This window comes from Amblyomma mixtum, chromosome 3 (assembly GCF_055824585.1).
Source record: "Amblyomma mixtum isolate Tamu chromosome 3, ASM5582458v1, whole genome shotgun sequence".
NCBI classification, from domain to species: Eukaryota; Metazoa; Arthropoda; class Arachnida; order Ixodida; family Ixodidae; genus Amblyomma; species Amblyomma mixtum.
This window is the reverse complement of record NC_143014.1, coordinates 23,784,482-23,795,703: the sequence shown is the minus strand read 5'-3', so window position 1 is coordinate 23,795,703 and position 11,222 is coordinate 23,784,482. Positions and strand designations below refer to the sequence as shown.

The 11,222-nt window shown below is 49.3% G+C and overlaps 1 protein-coding gene across 1 annotated transcript in view; it reads left to right on the top strand.

Moving 5' to 3' along the window:
- Nucleotides 1–2,322: 2,322 nt before the first annotated feature.
- LOC149349438 (N-acetylneuraminate (7)9-O-acetyltransferase) overlaps nucleotides 2,323–11,222 on the top strand; it is a 57,140-nt gene continuing 48,240 nt past the window's right edge. Inside the window, exon 1 of the mRNA XM_089578385.1 lies at nucleotides 2,323–3,024. The gene's annotated coding sequence lies outside the window, so the exon portion shown is untranslated. The remainder of the gene's footprint in view (nucleotides 3,025–11,222) is intronic.

Genomic DNA, 11,222 nt, shown 5'->3' with positions numbered 1-11,222 from the left:
TCAGCAACCCTTCCTTCCTTCTGGATCCTTCAGATCCTTCAGCACCGTAAATGACCCAGCCAGTCTGACGCCATATTTGGTGCCTACACGAGTGCGGCCCTTACACGCAGAAATGCGGTATGTGTATTTATTTCCCGGTGATCTTTAACGACACAACAGAAAAAAAAAAGCAGTTAGTAACACTGGCCACGGTCCGCGGCGTCCTACACTACTTCACTTACCAATTGCAGCTGTGAACAAAATCAGCTTTTTAATGTTTTCCTGTATCAAACAAGCCAGATGCATCAACATCCTTGAGCCAGGGACTCCGGAGCCGGGGGGGGGGGGGGGGGGGGGGGGGGGCCGCTTCGGTCTAAGCACATATAGACGTACCAAACGTAGACTTATACCGGTTGTTACATGGGGCTCGCCTGCGACATCCCACCGCTGTCGCACGCTATAGCCCCAAGGGTAGCGTTGACCTGGCGGTCCGGTGTCCCGCAGAGAGCATCGGCAGGTTCCGGCAAAGGACGATGGCATCGTGTAACAAGAACAATGTTTAATACTACATCTCCTACGAACGGCAAGAGAAGCTGGCCCCAGAGAGAAATCTGACACGCCCACACAGCAGGTGTCTCGACGGCGACCTAGCGGCGAGAGCATCCTTCAGAGGGAAAGTATTAAGGTTCCGAAGACGCGCACGTGTCGAACCAGCGGTCATGTTCATGGTAAGCGTCGCTGACTCAGACCCGGTGGCACCGTGATCCGGATCCATCCGGCCCGGGGCGAACACTCTCGCCCCGAGCGCCGTGCGCTCACAAGCGTTTGCACACACGCACGCACGCACACGACCACACGTGGCAAGTGGCTCTGTCTGGACACGATTCCCGAGACGGCTCTGGGCGGCAGCCGGCCAAGCGAATTGTCCGTTGCTCGGAATAATACTCCTGCGTCCACTGCAGCCGCGTTGATCTCGCATGGCGGTGGCGAAAGGTAACGTGATCTACTTACACGTCTCTCATCCCTTGAGTGTATTTTTAATAACTGCGGATTTACAATGTCGTTGCCTCGGATGATATCTGGGTCTTAAAAGAAGATCAACAACTTCATCGTGCCAACCATTTTTAAAGCGTATATACCAATGTAGAATAAGCGAGGATGCAATTATGTAAAACTGAAACGGCTACAATTAATTACAACACTAATAATTAGAAGTTTGCAGGAGTCAGATGGATGCAGCTAGAGCAGGACCGGGCTAATTGGAGGAATATGGGAGCGGCCTTTGTCCTGCAGTGGGTCTAGTCCGGCTGATGATGATGATGATGATGAAGCAAAGACAATACTTGCCCCCCCCCCCTCCCAAAAACGTTCCGGAGTCCCAGCCTTGAGCCTACAATTTCGTCTGTTCAGCGGTCCTGAATGTGCGCGGAGCTTCTCGGTTGAGTTGTATCCGACTATAGTTTATCTGCAGCGTGCTTTCTTCACATATACAGTAATAGCAAATGCAATGTATACTTTTGTTCAAAGCGGCAGCCAGACGGCCGTTACAGCTTAATGGAATGTCTTTCCTGTATGTCTTTCCTTTTCTGTCGACCTTGTCCTTTTGAGCGCTTTCACTGTCAAGATGGAATAGCCGATTCTTGCGCTCAAATGTGTTTTCGACAACAGGAATAAAAAAAGCGTTGTGATTGAGTGAGCAGACGACCGTTGTCAAGAAACTTTTGCGATTATTCAGCCACTTCGCGCATTATAACCGAAAAACTAAGAAAACATTGTGAAATACTTGCAGTTCATATCGCCATTTCGCAATCCCGTTGAGGCCAGAACGCCGTGTTTAATCTAGACTTGAATGGACTGAAGTTTGATGAAAAATCCTCGTCTGCTGCAAACGTCCGCCTAAAAATATCACCAACATACTTCCCATCAGCTCAGCGTTTAAGCAGTGCACTGCTTTCATGCAGCCCTAAACAAGAATGCAGTGGCGACGCGGTGCCGTGGCGTCAACAAAGTACGTCGCTGAGGAATACACTGGTCATGCGGCTGAAGCGCCTTGTCAGCCTGCCGAACGCACTTATTCACTTCTTTTTGCACTCTCTACTTGTTGGCAGAAGCAATATGTCTGCTTTTTTTTTTAATGTTCGCACAGCGTAGAACAGCACTATATTCTCATTTTTGACGCACATCTTCACGCTCCAAACCATTGCGATCGCATGCGCCGTTCAGAGCGATCACCGGCTCTCTGTTTCAGGAAGAGGCCGCGTGGCGCCGTCGCCGTCGCTGAAACGACCGAATTGATAAGATGGCGACAGGAGAGCAACATGGAGGGGGAGAAGAACAACCAGCTTCGGTTTCGCGCCTCCTACGCAGTTCGACTTCCAGCGTGCAGAAGAGTGGACTGCCTGGTCGCAGGCGACTCTCGCGGCTGATCAAGGAACACGGGGAAGCTCAAGTGGACGCTTTAATCTACTGCCTGGGAGGAGACGCCGAGGACATTCTTGCAGCGTCTGCGTTGTCGCAGGCGGAGAAGACAAACTTCGACAAGGTGATCGAAGTGTTCAAGAACCACTTTAGTGGGAGAAGAAACATCACCTACGAGCGTGCGAAGTTTCAACAACGCAAGCAAGAAGCTGGTGAGATGGTGGAGGTGTTCGTGACGGCCGGCTACCGACTGGTGGCGAACTGTGGATGTGGAGCTTTAAAGGAGGAACTGGTGCGCGGCCGTCTTAGTGGTTGGCCTGTTGGGTGCTAAGTTGTTCGAGACTCTGAGGAGCAATCCGGAGCTCACCTTGGAGACAGTGGTACTGAAAGCAAGGCATCGGGAAGTTATACGGCGGCAACAGGCAGTTGTGCGTTCCGAAAGTCGAGCGGAGGCTGTCGGTCGACGTCTTGCGGAATCCATCGAGCCAGAGACGCTGCAGCGGCGACGATGCGCCATAAGAGGTGGAGGGACGGCAAAAGTCGACACCAACATGTGGGAAGTGCGGCATGCCAGACTCCATGAAAAAGGCAGCTGTCCAGCATCCTCGGCCAAGTGCCACTCCTGAGGTAAGAAATGCCATTGGCAGAAGGTGTGCCGTCGGAAATCGTTACGAGAAGTCAGAGACCGTGAGGAGGCAGAAGGTGAGACACGGGCACTAGGTGCTCTCAAGGTAGGCAAAAAGGCATCAGCATGGAGAAAGGAGCTGCACGTCATTAGAAACCCGGTAAGCTTTGAGACAGACACGGGAGCAGATGTCAATGCTGTGCCACCAAGAGTTGCAGATCACTTATTAACTGTCGTTAGACCTTCTAAATTGAAACTAGGGGTCCAGCGGACAGCCACCAAAAGGTGTTGGGAAAGTTAGAAGCTACGCTTGGCTGTGGAAGGAACGTCATCAAAGACGATATATATATGGTCAAGGGTCTGGAAGAGCCCCTGCTAGGTCGACTGGCAAGTGTGGAGCTTAAAGGGGTGGAGACACCAAATTTTGAAGCTATAAAAAGCCTGCTATGGGATTCCTATGTATGCAAGGGCACTCAAGGCCAGGTGTTGGACGCAACAAACGTTTAAAAAATATTTTAATTTGGTTCCAAAGATTACTTAAATGCTCACTCTCACAATCTAGACCCATCGCTAGCGCCATCAACCATGACGTCACAAGGGGTGCAGAAAAATTAAAGTTTTAGTGACGTCATACCAAAATACAGTGACGTACGATGAGCGGGGCACAGCCGCGTGAGCGCAGTCGACGCACCAGCTAGCCGCGTTTGCTGCTAACCTCCACTCGCTCGGTTTGCGGCGCGCCGTTGCGAACAGCGTCGCAACGTCCGATTGCAGCTCGCTGCCTGCGTCCGGCCTGCTAGATGTCAACGGCAGGCCGCTCGCGGCAACAACGACGGGAAGCGGCAACGTCATGATGACATAGGGCGCACTCCTTGGAGCCGGGCGATCTGCGCCAGTCTTCGTGCCGAACGCCGGCATCTGAAGAACGCGATAGTATTGTTTGTTCACGTTCATAGCAAACCCTGGGATATATGAATATCAAAAATGCATCGTTTCTGACGATCGTTGGCAAATACCGAGTTCCTGGTAGAAGTGATGACTGCGATGCAAGCAAATTTCATCAGCGGTTTTGTGCTGCTGCTACCTGGTGCGGATCGCCTGCCGTCTGCTAGCTCTGTTGCTGAAAACGTCGTGGAAATCGAACATATCTTTTATTATGGGACGAGTTCACAGTAAAGGGGTGCCGAGCGGAGCACGTTTCTGAGCGCTGGCCAGTCCCGAAGCGCCCTCAGCTGCGGAGTCGATATGCGAAAGCAGCTAGGCATAGCGACGACTAGGGCAGTCTGGGACCAGCGCGCAGGTCGTCGGCCGGCGTTGCCGCAGGCAGTGTCGCTGCCGAAAGATCCACTTTTAGCACAGTCATGCTGTCGTATCTCGAATCTAGAAAGCATCCTTTCTGGTAGCATGGCTGTTTTGTATTTTCTTGTGCGGATGTGAAGTACGCCGAGTCTGCCGGCCGGTAGGTCAGCCTGGATACCGTCTGCCGACGTCATAAAAGCGAGCTAAAGAGTGTTCTTGACGTAAATAATAAACCATGGGACAAGAAATGTGAAAAAAGTGTCATTTTTGAGGATCGCTGACCAATACTGAGCTGCTGGTAGAGGTAACAACTGTGATATGAGCAATTTTCTCACAACCGCGCCTAGCAGCTGCCGCTGGCGCGACGTTGGGGTCCGACTCGCCTGGCGCCCGCTAGCTCCGCTGCCGAAGGCGTCGAGGAGATTGACCATACTATTATTTTATTGTGAGATGATTCTGTTAACACTACAGCTATTTGTGAAAAGTATGCCTTTTATTATAGCGCAGACGACTTCCGAAGCGCCGGCCGCTTGCTAAACAGGCTATAGGCCTAGCGACGACCACGGCAGCCAGGCAGCAGCAGAGCTCGTCGCCCGGAGCGCCCGCGAGCGGTGCCGTTGCCGAAAGCTCCCAACATAAGCAGACATGCTTTGTCGCTGCTCGAGTATAGCTGGCAGTTCTGATAACAAGGCGATCTCGTCTTTTATTGTGATATTTGTACACCATCCCAAGCAGCGCTCAGGTACTGCTGCACGGCAGCGAAGTGTGACACCGGTTGTGGGCGCAGCTTCGGTAGAGCGGCGCAGCGATGCTTACTGGCATTTTGCAAAGTGTTTCGCATCCTCACGCGAATCCGCGAAGGCGATATTAGCGTGCGAACAAAAAAAAAAGTCGATGTCCTCACTCATTGGAATCAGATCTGTCAGAATCCGAGCTGCTGGGACTAGACGTGCAGTAGTTTGTTTTCATGCGCTGGTCAGCACATGTGTGGGAAAGCAGACGATGCAGCAGTAGGTGCGTCACAACTTTTGTGGGCCCACGTGACCAAGCGAAGCAGTTGATCTTCCCCCTCTGTGACGTCACTGTACAACTCGGCGTTCTGAAACCGAAACCGAAAATCGTTCACCTAAAAATGCTATAATAAATTATTCACTGTGAATATATGAATCTTTGGGTGTGTATCATGCTTCCTGGAGCCATAAGAAACGTTTGAAACTAAGAACGCGCGAACGACAAATTTGGTGTCTCTACCCCTAGTGCAGTTTTTGCTGCTCGTAACGCAAGAGCCTGGAGCAAGGTACAAGAAGTTCCCGGAGCTGTTCAGTGGTCTGGGGGAAATGAAGTCAGGTGCAAGCCCGGTGTCGGTGAATATGTCCTGCAGAGTGCCCTTGGCTGTCCTGGACAAGGTCGAAAAAGAGTTGAAAGAAATGGAGGAAGATGTTATTATAAGGAAAGTTGAAGAGCCAACTTCCTGGTTTTCAGCCATGGTGGTGATCCCCGAGCCAAGTGGGGTCCGAATTTGTGTGGACGTGACAAGTCTGAACGAGAACATCAAGAGGGACAAACTTATCCTCCATCTGTGGATGAAACTCTGGGGCGCCTTTCGGGTGCAAAGTTTTATTTCAAAGCTAGATGCGAAAGCCAGATACTGGCAGGTGAACCTGGCTCAAAACTCGCAGCAGCTCACAACATTGATAACCCCCTTCAAGACGTCAGAAGTATGAGCCAAGTGCTGGAGGGGATATCGGGAATGCAGTGTCATATGAATGACATCTTGATCACTGAAGCAGATCTCCCAGAATACGACGAGAATCTGGAAGAGGTCCTCATGAAGCTCAAGGCTGCAGGAATCACACTTAACGACAAGTGTGAGTTTCTTAAAACATCGGTGAAGTTCTTAGGTAACATTCTGAGCGCAGAAGGCATTCAACCTGACCTGCAAAGGGTACGAGAGCTTCACACATACTCGCTTACCAGCGAGAGCGCCTAATTAATACGGCTGCCATACTGGGAAACGTCTATGGAGTCAGGTTCTGAAAAAAGCACTCAGCAAATTTTGATTTGGCCTGGCAGGTTTTACCATCTTGCTTTTAGCGTCATTTTACCATCTTTTAAGAGCATCATTTTAGCATAATTTATTATCATTTTTAACAAAATTTTAAAATCTTGCAGGTTTTAACCTCCTGCAGTCACTTCTGGGCTGCCTCAGGGATGTGTCATCATCATCATCAGCCTGAATACGCCTACTGCAGGGTAAAGTCGTCTCCCACGTGTCTCCATCAACCCTGTCCTTTGCCATTTGCGGATCCCGTATCCCCGCAAGCTTCTTAATCTCATCTGTCCACCTAACTTTCTGCCGCCCCCTGCTACGCTTGTCTTCTATTGTAATACACTCCGTTAAACTTAAGGACCAGCGGTTATCTTGCCTTCGCATTACATGCCCCGCCCAAGCCCATTTCTTCCTCTTGATTTCAACTATAATAGGATACAACTTAAAAAACAGCAGTTGCTAACACTGGGCCGCGGTCCGCGGTGTCCTGTATTACTCCGCTGGCCAATCGCAACAGTAAACGAAATCAGCTTTTGAATGTTTAACTATATCAAGCTCTCCATGTGCCGAAAGTCTCGAGGTCACAATTCTTTTCTTGAGATAAACTTCTTGTTTATGTAACAAGAAGCGTTTAAGCAGCGGACTATTTTTTTGTCGCGGAGGGATTTTGTGCGCGGAGGCTGAATGTGGGCGGAGCTTCACTGCAGACTTAAGTTGTATTCGACTATAGGATGCCATTAACCCGCGTTTATTCCCTCACCCACTCCATCCGCTTCCGATCTCTTACCGCTACACCTGACATTTTTCTTTCCATAGCTCGCTGAGTTGTCCTTAACTTAAGCTGAACCCTCTTTGTTAGCCTCCACGTTTCTGCCCCATGGGTGAGTACCGGTAAGATACAGCTGTTGTATACTTTTCTCTTGGGGGTTATTGGTAAACTGCCATTCATGATCTGAGAGAACCTGCCATATGCGCTCCACCCCATTCTTATTCTTCTAGTCATTTCCCTCTCATGAACCGGATCAGCGGTCACTACCTGCCCTAAGTAGACATATTCTCGTACTACTTCCAGCACCTCGTTACCAATTGCCAACTACTGTACCCTTGCTAGACTGTTGAACATTACTTTGGTTTTCTGCATGTTAATTTTTAGCCCCACCGTTCTGCTCTGCCTGTCTAACTCGTTGATCATGCTTTGCAGTTCATGTGCTGAGTGACTTAGCAAAGCAATGTAATCAGCGAATCGCAGATTACTTAGGTATTCCATTAACTCTTATCCCCAAATCTTCCCATTTCAGGCCCAGAAATACCTCCTGTAAACAGGCGGTGAATAGCATTGGCGAGATCGTGTCTCCCTGCCCGACACATTTCCTTACTGGAATTTTATTGCTGACTTTATGGAGAACTGTGGTAGCTATCTTCCAATGTTTACACATAACACTCTTCTGCACTCTGATTCCGCAATGCCTGCTTGGCAGCTGAGGTTTCCACTGAGTCAAATGCTTTCTCGTAATCAATGAAGGCTGTATATAGGGGTTGGTTATATTCTGCGTGAATATTATTTATTGTCGAGTATCCTTTACGAAAGCCTGCCTGATCATTTGGTTGATTGAAGTCTAAGGCTGTCCTGACTCTACTATATTACCGATTGCCTATATACCGATTGCTTAATATGAACAAGAACCTTGTAGGCAACAGACAGTAAGCTGATCGGTGAGTAATTCTTCAAGTCTTTGACGTCTCCTTTCTTATGAATTAAGATAATGTTAGCGTTTTCCCAAGCTTCTGGTACGCTCGAGCCATGTACAACTTTTCAGGTAGCTTAAGTTTAAAAGGAGTAGTTTACACTACGTTAAGGCGGGATAGTTGGTTCGGAAGCTTCATCCAAGACACACATATATAAAAAAGGAACGGAAGATGATACCTTGCACAAAGTAGCAGGTTCTATTTCAGTGGCACCATGTGTAGCAGTTTATATCAGCAAAAAAGAGAGAGCCCAAACAAGCATATGCTCTTCAAAATGTATGCTAGATTTAATTTTCTTCTGCTATATTTTGACAGCAGCTGTTTATTTATACACAGTCTCATTCAACTAAAATTTTGTGCCCTTCACCTCATCAGGTGAAATTAACCTGCGATTAACACACTACGATGGACCGGATGTAAATATACCAGTATATTTCGTCACGTGCAGCCTGCAAGGACCCCATGTCGCTCCACCACCTCCACCATCGCAAAACGACGAAGGAAAAAGCGGCGAAAGACAATGCGTAGGCCACCGCAATTAAGTTAAATCAAAAGTTCCTTACCGCGCTTACCGCAGCTGCGATAAGCAGCTTCTCCGAAATCTACTTGATTATGACCAAGGCCGGACTGTTTCTGTTTCATTCGAGCAAGAGAGCGGGGATGCCGCGGAGACGACGCGGCCCAGAGCAATAACTGGAAGCAGCCGAATGTCTAGCACGAATATTTCCGGGGTCTCTCGTACGTGAACAACGGCCAGAAACCAAGCGTCACTCGCGCTGGCGTCTCCTAGGCCGGCTCCTTCGCTGGGTTTGATACGCACGCGCAATCGCGGAGGCCGGCGGCACGAGCGGAGCTGCGGAGAAAAGTAGCACACTGTAGACAAGGGCTGTGGACTGTAGGCATGGGCTGTAGAGAAAAGTAAACAAGACCGCGCCCGTGGCAACATGGCACCGAGCTCGTTTCCGGCTTCACCATGGGTAGGGTGTCCTACCATATGGGCTTCACCATTGGCTTCACATGTGACGGCCTCTCCAAAATTCTCAGAAGTGGAGGCACGCGCACTGCGTAAATGTTTCCGTGGGCAAGAAAGGCCCCGTTGGAATATCAAGGGCGGATTTATGAGTGACTCTTGGAGGAGGAGGTTAGCTAGGGGAGTAGACTGCCTTATCTGCGTAATGGATTTCTAACTTTGTTAAGGTATGTGGGCTTTTACACGGTTTTTCAAAAATATCTCGCTGAGAGGGGGCGGCATGAGAAAACATTCTCAGAGTCGTAGCGAAATGCAGACGAGGGCGAAAAAGAGACAAACGCTCACGCAACGCTGTGCTTGCTATGATTATGCTTAATATGAACAAGACCAGTTTTTCTACACTTGTGTGAAAATGTAGTTTATTCAAGTTTTCATTAATTTCCGCTCTGTTATTGAGCGTCAACAGCAGGTGTGGTACTAATGAATAAGCCTTCCATTTTCACTGACTCTTGAATGTTACGACCCTTGAAAGAACGCGCCTGACATATCATACACGTCACGGCTGTATCGAAGTGGGTGCGGTACTCCATTTTCCTGAGAGGGCCCTAAATATCGACTCTAAAGAATCCTGGGAGACCCTACTGCGTAGTTCGGACACTGAGCTCCAGCTCCGCCTCGTCCGACTGGCTGAAGAGGCCGCCAGGACACAATACTTCCCGGCCAGCGTCTAAAGCGGTGACTCCTGCCTCCCCGGCCTAGTGTTGTTGGACAATAAAAGTTCTTTCTTCCTCCTCCTCCCGAGAGCTCCAGCACGTGCCTCAAAGAGGAGGCTGCGAGCACCGCTGTTACCATGCAGCGGAACGGATTCGATGCTGGTCTTATGCAGCCGTAGAGAGCGAGCGTGGGATTCTTCATATTTGCAGCCAACACCGCCTATTAGGCTTGTTGCACGCGACCATGCACTTGGTCGCAAAAACTGCAACAATCCACTCCCGAAAAAGACCACACCTTTTTTTTTTTTTTTTTTCAGCTGGTAGATGGCATGATGACCGCGCGCTCTCTAAAGCCCCTCGATAATTTGAAAGTAGCGTCTTTCTGTGAACTATGCCGCCGCGCCGCGCACCCTCGCCGATCCTCCTCTCTCACCTCTCCCATCGACGCTTTTCTCAACGGTGATTGGCTCCGCGGGCGGTCTCCGGGAAAAGCGCGCGGAAAGTTTGCTCTTTTTGTGTTTTCATTTTTCGTGGCGCCATTTTTTAGCCAGCCGCCGCTGCTACGACCGAGCTCCCTGGCATTGCGCGCTTGCACTTCGCGTTATTCGCGCTCTTTTAGTGCAGCACTATGCCGAGTTGCTGCGCATTTCAGTGCACAAGCCGGCGTGAAAAAGCCTTTGTTCTTTTCGCGATTCCGAGCGGCAAGAAAGACAGCATTAGAAGAAAAAAGCGGCTGCACAACATCGGCCGCAAGAACTTTACCCCGACGAAGACTGCCCACCTCTGCGAGCAAATGTGCATTTCTTCCAGGCGACTGTGTATACTGAAACTGCATGCATGCGCATCACAAAGCCAACAACCTCACTTAATTCACTTATCATTTTGCGTCGTTATGCGTGTTATTGTCACTTCATGGTTCCGCTCAACGTGCTATAGTAGCGGCGGCTGATGCATACAATGTGTGTGCATGTGTTAGCAAGTGTGGAAGCAAAAGTGTTGGTATGCGTGCAGCGGTATCCGCGGTGCGGTAAATTTTTCGACCCTCTGGTAATGGTGCACATCGCAGTAATGCGGCGCATGTCCCGAGCGAGATTTAACCAAGATTTTTTTTTATGAATGCAACTTGTCTAACGATCTACGCTTATTTGTTGTTTTTCTGAACCGTTACGCTTCTACCTGGTGAGATTATCAATGCCACATTCTCGGAAAAGACGTCATATCGCATTCACATAAATAATTCATTTTTTAATCACTTCAGCGCTTTCCATTGTTGCCTGAATGTACTCAAGTATTGCAAATATCCAATGCATGCCATTTTTGTATATTGTGATCATTTGCTTTAGTTGAGCATGGTCGCGTAGCCTTTTGTTGAATACATCATTCGCTCAAAAACTATATGCCTACATCTGAGCTGTTTCATTT